The following is a 12,781-nucleotide window of genomic DNA, read 5'->3' as shown; positions in this document are numbered from 1 at the left end:
GGTCTTCTCTTCCTCCCAGGGCTATTGCAAGGATGCCTGCGACCCAGAGTGGGGGTGGAAAAGCCAAGGGTCACACAACTGCTCTGAGTAGAGTAGGGGGGGTCACAGCTTCTGGGCCCTGGACCGGGGCTTCCCTATTGACCCCCCCCCCAATGCAGAAATGAGCTAGCACTCATTCGTTCATTCAGCAAACCTTCACTGAGCATGTGCTGGTCACCAGGCATTGTTCTAGTGAGCAGAACAAACAAGGCCCCTGCCCTCATGGGATTCACTTTCCAGTAAAGCAAGACCAGTGACAAGTGAACAAATATTCAAGAAATGTCTTTTCAGGCTGTCATAAGTGCTACAAAGAAACTGAAAGAGGATTGCCCCCGATGTTAGCAGAATAACAGCCTTTGAAGATGCCCACGTCCTCAAACCCAGAGCCCCGCCAACGCGTGCCATTAGTTACACAGAGAAGGGAACTAAAGTTGCAGATGGAATTAGGATTGCTAACCAGGAGATCTTGAGACATGGAGAGTATCCTGGAGAATCTGGGTGGGCCCAATGTCCACGGATCCTTAAGAGTGGAAGAGGGAAGCAGAGGGAGAGAAGAAGATGGGAGGGACCCAATAAGGACCACTGATGCGACACTGCTGGCTTTGAAGATGGAGGAAGAGGGGCACCTGGGCGGCTCAGTCCGTGAAGCGTCTGCCTTTGGCTCAGGTCCTGATTCCAGGGCCCTGGGATCAAGCCCTGTGTCGGGCTCCCGGCTCAGCGGGGAGTCTGCTTCTCCCCCTGCCTGCTCTGCCTGCTGCTCCCCCTGCTTGTGCATGAGTGCTCGCTCCCTGTCAAATAAATAAATAAATAAAACCTTTAAAAAAAAAAAAAAGAAAAAAGACGGAGGAAGGGGTCATGAGCCAGGGGAAGCAGGCAGGCTCCAGAACCTGGAAATGCAAGGAAATGAATTTTCTCTGGAGCCTCCAGAAAGGAGCACAGTCCTACCTACACCTGGGTCTTAACCCAGGGAGACCCGTCAGCCTTGTGACCCTCAGAACTATAAGATGGTAAACGTGCGCTGTATAAAGCCTCTTCACGTTCCTTCACAGAACTTACCGCAGTTTTAATTCCATGACTCACTTGTCCACTTTGGGAAGCAAGGCAGACCACCTTGATACCAAGGTCAGGCCTGAAGGATGAAAACACACCAGCCATGGGCGGAGCTGTCCAGGCTGGGAAGAGGGGTAGGAAGGAGGAAGGAGCAGACCGGAGGCCAGGCCTAAAACCAGTCAGGATGCAGGGACGTGCACCCCCTCTTTGCTTCCTGGGAACCCGCGGGGCGCCAGAGCAGCAGGCCCGGGGCCGCCTCATGGACAGCAGTGGCTGCTCTTCCCTCGTGCCAGCTCCTGGGCGCTCGTCTTGCTCTCCCGACCGCTGTCTGACCTCGTGTGCTGGGATGGTCATTACAAAGGTGCGGCAATCATTTCAGAAGCAGTTCAGCATGGAAATCACCAACTCCAGCAGCACCCTCTGCCAGCAAAGAGGAAGACTCCCCCCCCAGGAGCCTATGTGGAACACAGTGCCTTCCGGGAAAGGACTCACCCTAAGGGGGAGAGTTCTCAGGAATGAGAAGCATGAGTAGTAGCAAAGCTCAGGGGTGCTGGATGCAGAGTGGGGAACACTGAGTCCTAGGGAGAGAGAGAGGCAGTCAACACTATACATTTGCTGCTGTGCTAAAATCCTACCATCTCCTGGCTCTTCTCTGTTCGCCTCCCTCCTTCTCTCTCTGGCTTCAACTTCTAACTTGTGCCCCAAACCGTATCCAGAATCTTTGACCCAGGCCACTTCCTGTGCTGGGTCAAGGGGGCCTCTCCTCCTTCATGCGGGCTCGCTGTCTTTAGCTGCCTCTACCCCCCCCCCCACGGTGTGTGTCTCCTCCCCATGCTCACCTGCCTGCTTCCTCCAGCAGCAGCCACCCCGCCTGGCACCTCCAAGCAGGTGACATACCTCACTCACTCACTCGATTGTCCCCCCTTCACCCCCAGGGCCGGGGAAGGGAGGCAGCAGGGGTTGGTTTGTGTGGGGGGTGGTGTCTTCTTGTGTGTCGTTTCCCTTTCTCTGGCAGCAGATCGTGATATTTCAATCCTGGTTAAACTGTTCAAATTCCCACCCGAACTTCCTCTGCCAAGGCTAGGGGAGCTCAGTGGGGAAGAGACACTCACAGCCCACGCCTAAGCCAGGGCCCCAAGGGGCTCTTCAGCCAGACAAGACTTTGAACTCATTTCCTCCTTTGAATGAATTTCCTCCTTCCTGGGAAGACTGTTTAACAGGGCAGGGAGAGTTTATAGCAGGCTTCTCTGCAGGAGGGCAGAGCCAGGGCGGAACCAGGAGGAGCTGGCCCGTTCGAGGTGCCCACGAGCCACTTCGTCCCTGCCTCTGGGCCTGCTGCAGCTAGAGAACCCACCTGGGAGGCCCCAGCCCCTCCAAGAACCAGCAGGCTGGCCTCTCTCGGCAGCTGGTCCGGGGGGTGGCTGGCTAGGTCAGGGACCCAAAGCACCAGCAGGAACATCTGGCCTCCTCCACCGAAGCAGGGAAGTGGGAGCCTTGAGCCCTCAGGTATGTTTCCGCCAGCACGGAAAGAGCTGTACTTCTGGGTCCACATTACTGAGAGAAGGGAAAATAGAATTGGGGTGGGTGGAAGATGAAAGAGCGAAGGAACGGGACAGGCAAGCCAGAGATCCGATCCCCCGCCTTGGCAGGCTTTTTTCCTCCACCACAGGGGCCCCTTGGTATTCACTCACTCGTTCATCTCTTCATTGAGAAAACACAGTTGATCAACCAGGAGCCACAGCAATATTTAAAGAATGAATGAAAAAGGCCCCAAATCTCATTTTTCCCTGAATATAATGATCTGAAAAGTCACAACAAAGGTGCGTGGTCTCGAGAGATTTTCTAGCCGTGTGATTTCGAGGGAGTCCCTGCCCTTCACTAAACCTCAGTTTTCTGATCTGTAAGACGGGAGTGAAAGTCTGGCTACCCCCTGCTGATGGCCGTGGCGCTCTGTCTAGGCATCTAGGACAGCCATCACAAAACACATGAAGTCGCATCTGTGATGTGCCAGGCTCTGGGCTAAATGCTCTCTACGTAGTAACACATTGAATCTTCATACCAGCTCTAGGAGGTAGGCACCATTATCACTCCCACTTTGCAGATGGGGCAGGAAGGCAGAGAGAGATTAAATAACTCGCCTGAGCAACGTGGCTGCAAAATTTATGCTCCCCGACTCGAGGCAGCCCTGCCTCCCTAGTGCAGTCCATTCAGAGTCCGTGGCTGGAAGAGAGCGGGTGCAAGCCTACCCTTCCAGATGATTCATTCAGTAAGCATCAACTGAACACTTCCTGCATGCCAATTAAACAAGGATACAATGATTAACAAGACAGGATTTAAAAAAAAAAAAAAAACAACAGATATGCGGGTGCCTGGGCGGCTCAGTTGGTTAAGTGTCTGACTTGGTTTCAGTTCAGGTCATGATCTCAGGGTCCTGAGAACCTCAGCTAGGACTCTGTTTGTCCCTCTCCCTCTGCTCCTCCTCCCACCCCCCACTCTTTCTCTTTCTCTCATAAATAAAATCTTAAAAAAAAAAAAAGGTATGGCTCTAGCCATCAGGTAAAAAACAATTTGCACAGGTAGTCATCTCAGAACACTTGGGACATGCACCATAAAGGAGGTAGGAGTCAGGACAGACTTCTTGGAGATTAAACTGCGGAGGAATGCTGGTGGGAGGAGGAGGGCAGGGGAGGTGAGCATTTGGCACACTGCAGACTCTAAGCAAAGGGGGAGAGGGAGGAAGGGGGGGCAGTCCTGCAGGGAGAAAGGGCAGGAGCTGGCAATGGGAGATGAGGACAGCAAGGTGCTCACACCCCCCCAGGCAAGCAAGTTGTGGGAAGGAGTTGGCTCTACCTGGTGTTTGCTGTGGTCTGTCTGTCTGTCTGCCCCCGTGCATCTGCCAGCTCCCTGTTCAGGCAGGCCACGGCCTACCTGATGCCACGCCAGGCCCACCAATATTAGACGGGCAGGTCTCCTGTGAGGAGGGGCGGCTGCCACTGGGGTTCTGTCTTACGGTCACCATTTACACCCCTCTCTGAGCTCACTCCACGTTCACAGCCCTGCCGCTGCATGCCCATAGGAATTTGGAAGCCTGAAAAGCCGAGGGTTATTTCCTGGAGTGCGGGCTGCTGAAAGCCATGGTTTGCCAACGTGTGCTTGGGCTGGGCATTTCCTCCTCGTACGAGAGCAGCCTGTCTACCACTGCTGGGCAGGCCTGGCACAGCCCCAGCCCACGTTGGGGTGACAGCTCCGGGCTCACATGGAGTCCCGCAGCATAGGCCCTGTGGAGGAGGCAGACACTTCTTACAGTTGCTACCAATCGTTTGCTTTGGGAGGCCCCAGGAGACAGAGGTGGGAATACCAAGGTCTGCTCCCCAAAGACATCGCCTCAGGAGACAAAGACATACAAGTCGTGGAAAGCAAACCACCTTTGGAATTTGAATCCTAGCTCTGCCTTTTTCTTGCTGTGTTACCTGGGGCAAGTTACCTCACCTGTCTGTGGATGTAAATGTGACTGAAAATGGGGAAATTCTTGTGTATCAGGTGGTACTCTTCTGGCTGCAAGTGACAAAAAAAGAAAAAAAAATTCAAACCAGCCCTACAAATAAAGGACCTCTGTCGGCTCACATAATGGAAAAGGCCAGTGATCCACTGGCAGGCAAAGCTGGATCTAGGGGTTCGATGACATCTCCAGGACTCTGACTCCATCTCTGGGATCCTTTCCTTCATGTTGCTTCATTCTCAGGCAAGGTCTCCCCACAGTGACAGACAGGCAACAACGTCTGCAGTTCTAAGTCATCTCAAGCCAGCAACCCCAGCGGAAAGGCAGATCCTCTTCCCTGGCAAGTCCACCAAGAGCCCTGGGAGGGCTGTGATCCTCTCAGCACACCCATCTCTGTAACCAAGAAATGGAGTTAGGCCTGGGCCACATGCCCACACTTGGAACCAGGAATGGGGCCATCCCTAGCCAATTGCATGACAGGGAGCAGAGGAAGGCAATATGATGCCTGAAGCAAAACCAGGGTGAGCACCAGAGAAACGGGGACTGGGTGCTGGAAAGATGACCCAAGCAGTGGGTGTCCACCACAGTCTGGCACCAAGCCTCCCTGCTTCATTTAATCACAGTTACTAAAGTAATGGATGGCAATATTGCATCCACCACTCCACTTGTGTGACCTTGGGCAAATCACTTAATCTCTTTAAGCTGCTGCCAGTAACATGAAGTCAATAAAAGAATCTGCCTCACAGTACTGTTGGGAAGATTAAGTGGAAGGACATGGGGCTCAAAACTGGCCAACAAACAGTATGAAGACTTATTAGAATCATCACTATGATTATTATTAAGATGATTTTTCCTTCAGAGATATCTGGATCCCACATGTCCCTGGGGAAGATTTATCTCCTAAAACCTTTCCAAAACCCCACTGATGTCACTGTGGAGGCCGCCATCTTGTTAATCAAAGAGGCCAAGACCCAGCTCTCTCTGATGGAAAGGAATAGAATTGCCCGCTGGGTCTGAGGGGAATTTCGTCATGCTTGACCTGCTGAAGTGATTCAGATAGGCCAACCGCAGGCCATGGCTCAGGGGATGAACCCAGAAGCTCCAGGCAGTCCCATCCTGATACAGTAGAGCTCTCTGATGACACACAGCCAGACTCTCAGCAACCTGAGATTACCCCATCCCGGGGGGGAGGGGAAAGGCCTGCATGTTTGGCCGGATACCTGCTCCTTTCTCCTGCTGCTCTGTCAGGGCCTGGAGGGACCCATTCCCGATCCACAGCATACTTTTCTCTCATTCTGGAGGGATTTCTGCCTCCTCGGGAGGTAGGGGGGAGGGCCCAGGGGCATCCCCAAGCAGAGCACGAGGGGGCCTACTTGCTTAACCACTGTCGCTTACAGAGCATGTCCTCCATAGCAGGTATTATGCGTGGGGTGTACTCTCGAATTTAATTTTTACTAAATTAAGGGTTGTGCTGGCCACATACAGATAAGGAAACCAAAGCTGAGAGGACTGTGTCCACAGCCCCATGACAGAACACAGATGGGGCTCCAAAGCCCCCCTCAAGCACCATATTATATAGACTCAAAATCCCAGGGTCCAGATGAGGCCTCTGCAAACCTGAAGGGGCGAATATGGCTACAGCTGCCATTGCCTGGGTTCCCCCTGAGTGCCGGGCACTGAGCAAGGCACCTTCGAATGATAATCCAGTCAGGGGAATTTGGAGCGAAGTGCAAGGACAGGCAACTGAGCCCTGCTAAGCGAGCAAGGGGCTGGTGGATCCGTCCCTGAGGAGCACACTGGCTGCTGGGTGGAAAGGAGGGACAGAATGACAGGAACGCTCTCTTATCCTCTACAGAAGGCTTCCTTCTCCACCACCAATGGCTGAGCCAAACCCAGGCACTGAAGGTCAGGAAAGTGAGCACCAGGGCTCATGTCCGCCTTCGGCTGAGAGGGGCAACACCCAAATCGGGGTTGGACAAACTAAGGCCTAGGGCCAAATTCAGAGCCACCCGTTTTTATAAATAAAGTTTTATTAGAACATAGCCACATTCATTCATTTACATACCGCTACTCCTGCTTTCCCACGTGGATGGCACAGTTGACTAGCTGTGACTGAGAACATACGGCCCAGAAAACCCAAAATATTTCCCTGGTCCTTGGCAGAAAACTGCCGAGCCCTAGTCTAGAGGAGTCGGCTGCCGTGGTTAAGAATGTGGGCTCCTGGGCTCCTCTCTGGGATCCTTTTCTTCCTCTACCTTTCACCAGCTGTGACCCGACACTCTGTGCCTCAGTTTCTTCAAATTCCTCATTAAGCTGCTGACGATTAGAGTAGTTAACATAAGGGAGCCTCAGAGCAGCAGCTGGTACGTGTGGGATTTTTGTCTTATTCTGGGAAACATCCCAGGAGCTTGGGGAGTAAGAAACCACACCTTCTTGCACCTCCTACTACGTGGCCTCGCACGCCCAGTAATTCTACCACTGGCCAGAGCTGGAGAAAACCATTCAAACCACAAATGAAATTCAAACAGGGCATAATGGAGATAATGGGTTTATTTCCTTCTGAAATAAACGTCACTGGCACAAATTGTTCGAGCCACCGGCCTTATTGTTTACAGATTTATTTGCCATTTCTATCTGTCTGTATTGGTGACATGATCAATAACGGCCTATAAATACCGGGGGTTTACAAGAAGGACCATTTAGAGAAGGAAAGGCGGCCTCTGGTTCCTCTGCTTGCGGCACACGGGCCTGGGCCTCGTGGTCAGGATTCAGGATGGCCTTCAGGGACGACTGGAAACTCAGGGCCAGCGGCAGCCAGGTCTGGGCAGGACCACACATGTCCCCTGGTCCCGGGCGGGACTCTTAGCAGCACCTGACTCCCAAGTGTGCGTGCACGTGTGCGTGCGTGCACACACGGGTGCCCACGTGCTAGTGCCTGTGTGTGTCTGTCAGTGTATCTGTCACTCTCAGTCTTTTAGTGTCCCTGCTTTTTCATTCTGTCCTGTCCCTCTACCCCCATCTCCTTTACATGCCAAGGGTCTCCTTCAGGCCCTGTGGCCCCTCTGCAGCTTCCACCTCCCACCCCAGTGCAGGCAGGATTCACCCCTTGCGAGGAAATCTGCCTGCATGGGGGTGGGCGTTCAGAAAGAAGCCCACGGAAGAGCAGACAGCACGCCCCCTGCCTTTGGGGACAACATTTAGTCCACAGAATTTCCAGGGATGATGAGAAAAATGGCCTGAGCTTGCATTTAGCCAGAAGAGGCTACTTAGATTCTAAAGTCCGAGCCTGTCCTCTGGACACAGTTCACTTCGGAGAACGCTGCGGGGCATGGGGTGAAGGAAGAAACCACTTAGATGGACGGAGCGCCCGTGGTGTGTTTGGGTCTTTTCTCCCTTAGTTTCTTTCCCAAACAGAAAGCCACTCACTTCCCTCTAATGGCACTTACTGCACACCTCCTATGTGCCTTGGTGCCAGCCTCAGGGACAGGCATGAAGAAGGCCCTCAGGAGCCACAGCCTCGAGAGGAAGCTGGCCCCCAAATTAGGCTGACCATGAAGCATGACAAGGTGCCTTAATGGAGGGATTCCTTAATGGAGGAGCCAGGGATCAGGGAAGGCTTCTTGGAGGAGTTGCTACTTCTCCACACTGAGCTGAAGTTTTATCACTGGCCCTGTTTAATTCTTCCTGTGGCCCCCTCATCACCCTCAGAACAAAGCCCAAGGTCACTACATTAGCTCAGTCCTTAAGGGCTAATGTATAATTAGCCTAATGAGGTCTCCTTCCCCCTTCACTTTGGTCTCTACCATCAGAGTTTCAGGTTCTGCCTCTCCTCTGAGCCTCTGCACATGCTGTTCCCTCTGCCTGGAACACTTTCCAGGAGAACTCCATCTGCCAAGATGCCACTTCCTCCAGGAAGTCTTCTCTGACCACCCCTGGCCAGGAAGTTCCCTGAAGGAACCCCTACCTGAGCACCCATTCCACCGTACCATCCACATACCTGTCCCTCCCACCTTATGCTGTGCGTTTCCAGAAGGTGAGAACCTTATCGGTTCTCTGATCTGTCCCAGGCCCCCAGCATTGTGATGGCATAGCGGAGAGTCTCAGGAAATGCAGGGTGAATGATTGAGTTGTATTTTTTTTAAAAAAGATGTCACAGAGATCCCCCAGTGACTCCTGACCAAGCAGACTTGGAGGCCTCAGACCCGCTCAGCTCGTGACCTTGTGCTGTCTCAGACCGGTCTGTGAGAACAGAGAGGCTTCCTCCCATCCAGCAGGTTTCCTCGGGTTTCAGAAGGCCAATGCCCTGAAGAGGACCCAGCTCTGAGTCCACCTGGCCCTCGCCCCACACTGAGAAGTCCCCACTCCAAGGGTGACACACCCCATGTGCCAGCCCCAAGAATCCCGTGGGAAAAAGTCAGAGCCTCTTCCGCTCTTCGCCAGGAAAGGCGCTGTGCTGGCTGATTACGTCTGTCGTGGGGTAGGTCACAGCCTAGCTGCACCAGTGCTCATCTGTGCCATCCCTGCCCCAGAAGTTCCACTGCTCAAATGAAGGAAAACGTGAGCCCTCATGGCCTGGGGATAGGACTCTTCCTTAATGCAGAATTATCCTTTGAGTTCCAACCAAAGTGCTCCTTTTTCAAGAGTCAAGCCTTACTCCTAGGCACACAGAACTCCCTCGGGCCCAGTCCCCTTCCTTGTTGGACTCTGATGAGCGTGGGGCAGCTGCAGGCCTGCCAGCCACCAGTGTGGTCAGCCGTCTGCTGTCCTCGGCTGAGGGTGTGACTCTCGGCTCTGCCACCACAGCTGTGAGACCGCTCACTCACCCCCTCCAGGCCTCAGCTTCCTCCTCAGAGAAGAGGAGACAGTAGGATCCAACTCACGGTGTTGCCTCGGGGATTCGGCAAGATTTCTACATAAACTTCTTAGCCTAACTCCAGCCGCACAGTAAGCACTCAATAAATGGTAGCTAGTTTAATTATTTTCTTGCTAATGTATTATTTTTATTATTAGCTAAAAAGTGAGTCTGGGGCCTTTTCTGCTCTGGAACTCGGACGGTCTTCCGAGGTACGGTTCTGGGCAGAGAGTAGGAAACCTGATTGCCAGCAGGTGCTGGGAAGGCTGAAGGGCCAAAGCTAATGGGAGTGCAGCCATCAAGCTACACTCGTTGCTAATTGCAACCTGGTTTCTCCAAGCTCCGTATCAGGCCTCCAGTTCACTCCTCCTTAGAAACAACCTGCTGCGTAGAGAACAAAGCTGAACCTGAGGCCAGTGCACATGTCAGGGAAAATGCCGAGCTTGTTCACGGAGCTCTTTCTCTTTTACCTGTGGCTTAGGGCTGAGGCAGAAGCGACTGTTGGCTGAGCCTGGATCCTTACAATGAGCTAGGAAACAGCTTCCAAATTCTGTCTTTCCAAAGACAAAGAGCTGCTTGGGTGAGGACCTGAGACCAAGGAAGAGTTGCCCAAGTGGATGAGTCAGGGAAGGGCAGGCCACATAGAGAACAGCATGTGCGAAGCTGGTGAGGGAAAGAGCCTCATTCAGGGCAGCTCTGAACGTCTAGAGCAGAAAGTGAAGTGGGGACAGCAGATGATGAGGTCACTCTCGTGCCAGGATTTAAATCATGCAAGGCCTTATAAGCCAGTGAAATACTTTGGCCTTTATCCTGAGGGCCTTAGGGACCAGAGACCAGACTTAAGCAGGAGAAATATCCGTTTATTTCTCCATTGAGGTGCTTTCCTCAACCCTCCTAGCCTGGAGAGAGAGTCAGCCTTTCTCCACCTTGGCTCTGGGATGGGTCAGGGTTGAGTTCGAAGGCATCTGAGTATAGAGGACTCCAGGGAACAGGAAGAAGCCGATGTCCCAGCTCTTCTAGGACCATTAAGAAATGTCACAAACAAGCAGGCTGTGATGGCATTTTGGTTTTGTAGGAAGAGCAAACATCCGCATAGGACTCCTGCCAAGGAGGTGTGTCAGCGGGAAGCAGGAGAGTGAACGGGGCCTGCCGGCAGGGAGGGGGGCTGGGGGGATGTCATCAGACCAGCAAAGCCCTTGTAGAAGGTGGCCTCCCTGCCTGACACCCCTTTCAGGACAGGTGGATGGCATCACCCTCATTTTACACAGGAGGAACCCAGGGCCCAGAGAGGTGTGCCCCAAAACACACAAGTATAGAGTGACTAACACAGGTCTGTCTGATGGACCAAAAGTCCATCCTCTTTCCCGACATTTCACACTTTTTCCTCCCTGACCCTCTCCAGACCAAGGCCACATCGCTGCCCCATGCGCAGCCCCGGCATTTGCCTCTCCTGGCAGGTTGGTAGAGTAGCTGAGAAAGGGGCTCCAGCAGCCCCGGACACCCAGGTGTCCAGCTTAAGGTCATCGGGGGAGAAATAGCTTCTCTGTCCACCGATTCCAAGAGCTGTCCCAGGAAGAACTCTGTTTGGTCTTTCTTGGGTCACATGTCCCCTCCTGAACCAACCACAGAGAAATCACAGGGCTCTGACCGCCCAGCTCCTCTTGACAGGATGGGGTGCTATGATGGGTGTTTAATCTTGATTTGGGGGGTCAAGAAAGGCTTCCCAGAGGAAGTGACTTCTACACTGAGACCTGAAGTTGGAGTAGGAGTGTTGCAGCCAGAGACAGGGAGTAGCAGTGCAAAGGCTCAGAGACGGTCCAGAGCATGTCTTGCTCATAGCCATACCCCCCAGCCTAACGCCCAGCCTGCCCTCCCGTGACTGCACCGAGACTGCTTCAGAAATGAAATCCACAAGTGGCTGTGTGGCCTTAGACAAGTCACTTGCCCTCTCTGAACTTCAGCTTCCTTCTCTATACAGTGGTTTCATTGTCCTAACCTTTCAGGACTATGCAAGAATCCAGTTCATTCAGTCCCCAAATATTCACTGAGCACTTCCTCTGTGCTCAGCATTGTATGGGGCCTGCAGGAGACCAGGCCTGCCACAGAAAAGCAAAGCATGCTTGTGACTTATGCACCACCCGGCCAGACCTACAGCCAGAAATCCGTAGGGGTCCAAGGGGAGGGGCAGGACAAAGGGAGAGGCTCAGGACAGTGAGGGTGGACAATGGGCTCTGCCTTCCTCCTCCCCACCCCTCCACCTCCATCTCCTCCTTTCCACCCTCCACCCTCCCACCCCACCAGCCCTGTGACCACATACTACCCTGGGGCCACCATATGTGCGCAAGGGCAGTTAGACCTTTCTCCCCATGCCTTTGCCCCACAGCTCCGTAACCTGAATAACAGGTTGTGACAGACATTCTCACAGGAACAAGTAAGAAAGAAACTTTGGGGTTTGGGTGGCTGCAGAGGGAATTCTTGCCCCACCCTTCGTACCAGTCCCAAGTGCCTTTCTCCCTCCCTCCCCACCCCCAGCAGACTGGTCCCGGAGCCCAGGACTCCAGTCTTGGAGCTGGAGACTCCAGACCACCCACGGGCTGGCAGGGCGAGCAGGTTGGAGACTCAGGAGACTGGAGAGCCCGGCAGGCGCTGAGGGGACAATCGGGGACTCAGCCAGGAGGGACGTCAGGCTGGAAGAACCCTCCCCACCCCTGCCCCTCCCCACCCTGCTGCCCTGAAGCCAGAATCCCTGCTTGGCATGAGCAGGACTGTGAGAAGCTAGCCCCCTGACCAGGTATGTGCCCCAGCCTCTATCTCTGTCCTACGTCTCTCCTCTCTCTCTCTGAATGGCACTCTTTCTCCCTCTGAATCTGGGTGAATGAATGTCCTGAGTATTTGCTCTTTACCTCTGCCCCTTTATCTGCTTTCCTCCTCTGTCCCTGTCTTCTTCTTTCTCCTGTGTCCCTGTCTGTATCTCTGCTGCCCCCTCTGCCCCTTGTCCTTTGTCTCTCCAGGTTCTGTCTCTGGCATGCTCTCTGTCAGTATCAGTGTCTGTCTGGTCATCTGTGCACCCTCATCTACCTGACCATGTTCCCATCCTTTCATCCTGTCTGGCCCCCAGCTCTGCTGGGCGCTCCACACGTGCAGATCCCACGGAATGACCTTCCAACGTCATCCAGGGGCCTGGGCTCCCAGACTGTAGGGCAGAGCCTATGAATGTTCAAAAGCATAATATACAATTGTATCTGAAAAAAAAACAAAACAAAACGGGGGTGGCGGAGAGGATGATAATTTGAATTTCAGGAAGTAAAAGTTCTACAAAATCACTGTGGGTGGGGTCAGGC

General features: G+C 53.4%; 1 protein-coding gene across 3 annotated transcripts in view; it reads left to right on the top strand.

Annotated features, from left to right (window-relative positions):
• Positions 1 to 2,374: 2,374 nt before the first annotated feature.
• The window catches only part of FAM3D (FAM3 metabolism regulating signaling molecule D), a 38,458-nt gene continuing 28,051 nt past the window's right edge, over positions 2,375 to 12,781 (top strand). For 2 of the 3 annotated variants that reach the window (XM_011231574.3, XM_011231573.3), the window contains exon 1: positions 11,983 to 12,231. The gene's annotated coding sequence lies outside the window, so the exon portion shown is untranslated. Of the gene's footprint in view, positions 2,596 to 11,982; positions 12,232 to 12,781 lie in introns of those variants that run through there. The other variant, XM_034658558.1, reaches the window with a different exon arrangement.

The sequence above is a fragment of the Ailuropoda melanoleuca genome, chromosome 4 (assembly GCF_002007445.2).
Source record: "Ailuropoda melanoleuca isolate Jingjing chromosome 4, ASM200744v2, whole genome shotgun sequence".
NCBI classification, from domain to species: domain Eukaryota; kingdom Metazoa; phylum Chordata; class Mammalia; order Carnivora; family Ursidae; genus Ailuropoda; species Ailuropoda melanoleuca.
The sequence above is the reverse complement of the archived record's forward strand: the minus strand, read 5'-3'. Positions and strand labels throughout refer to the sequence as shown.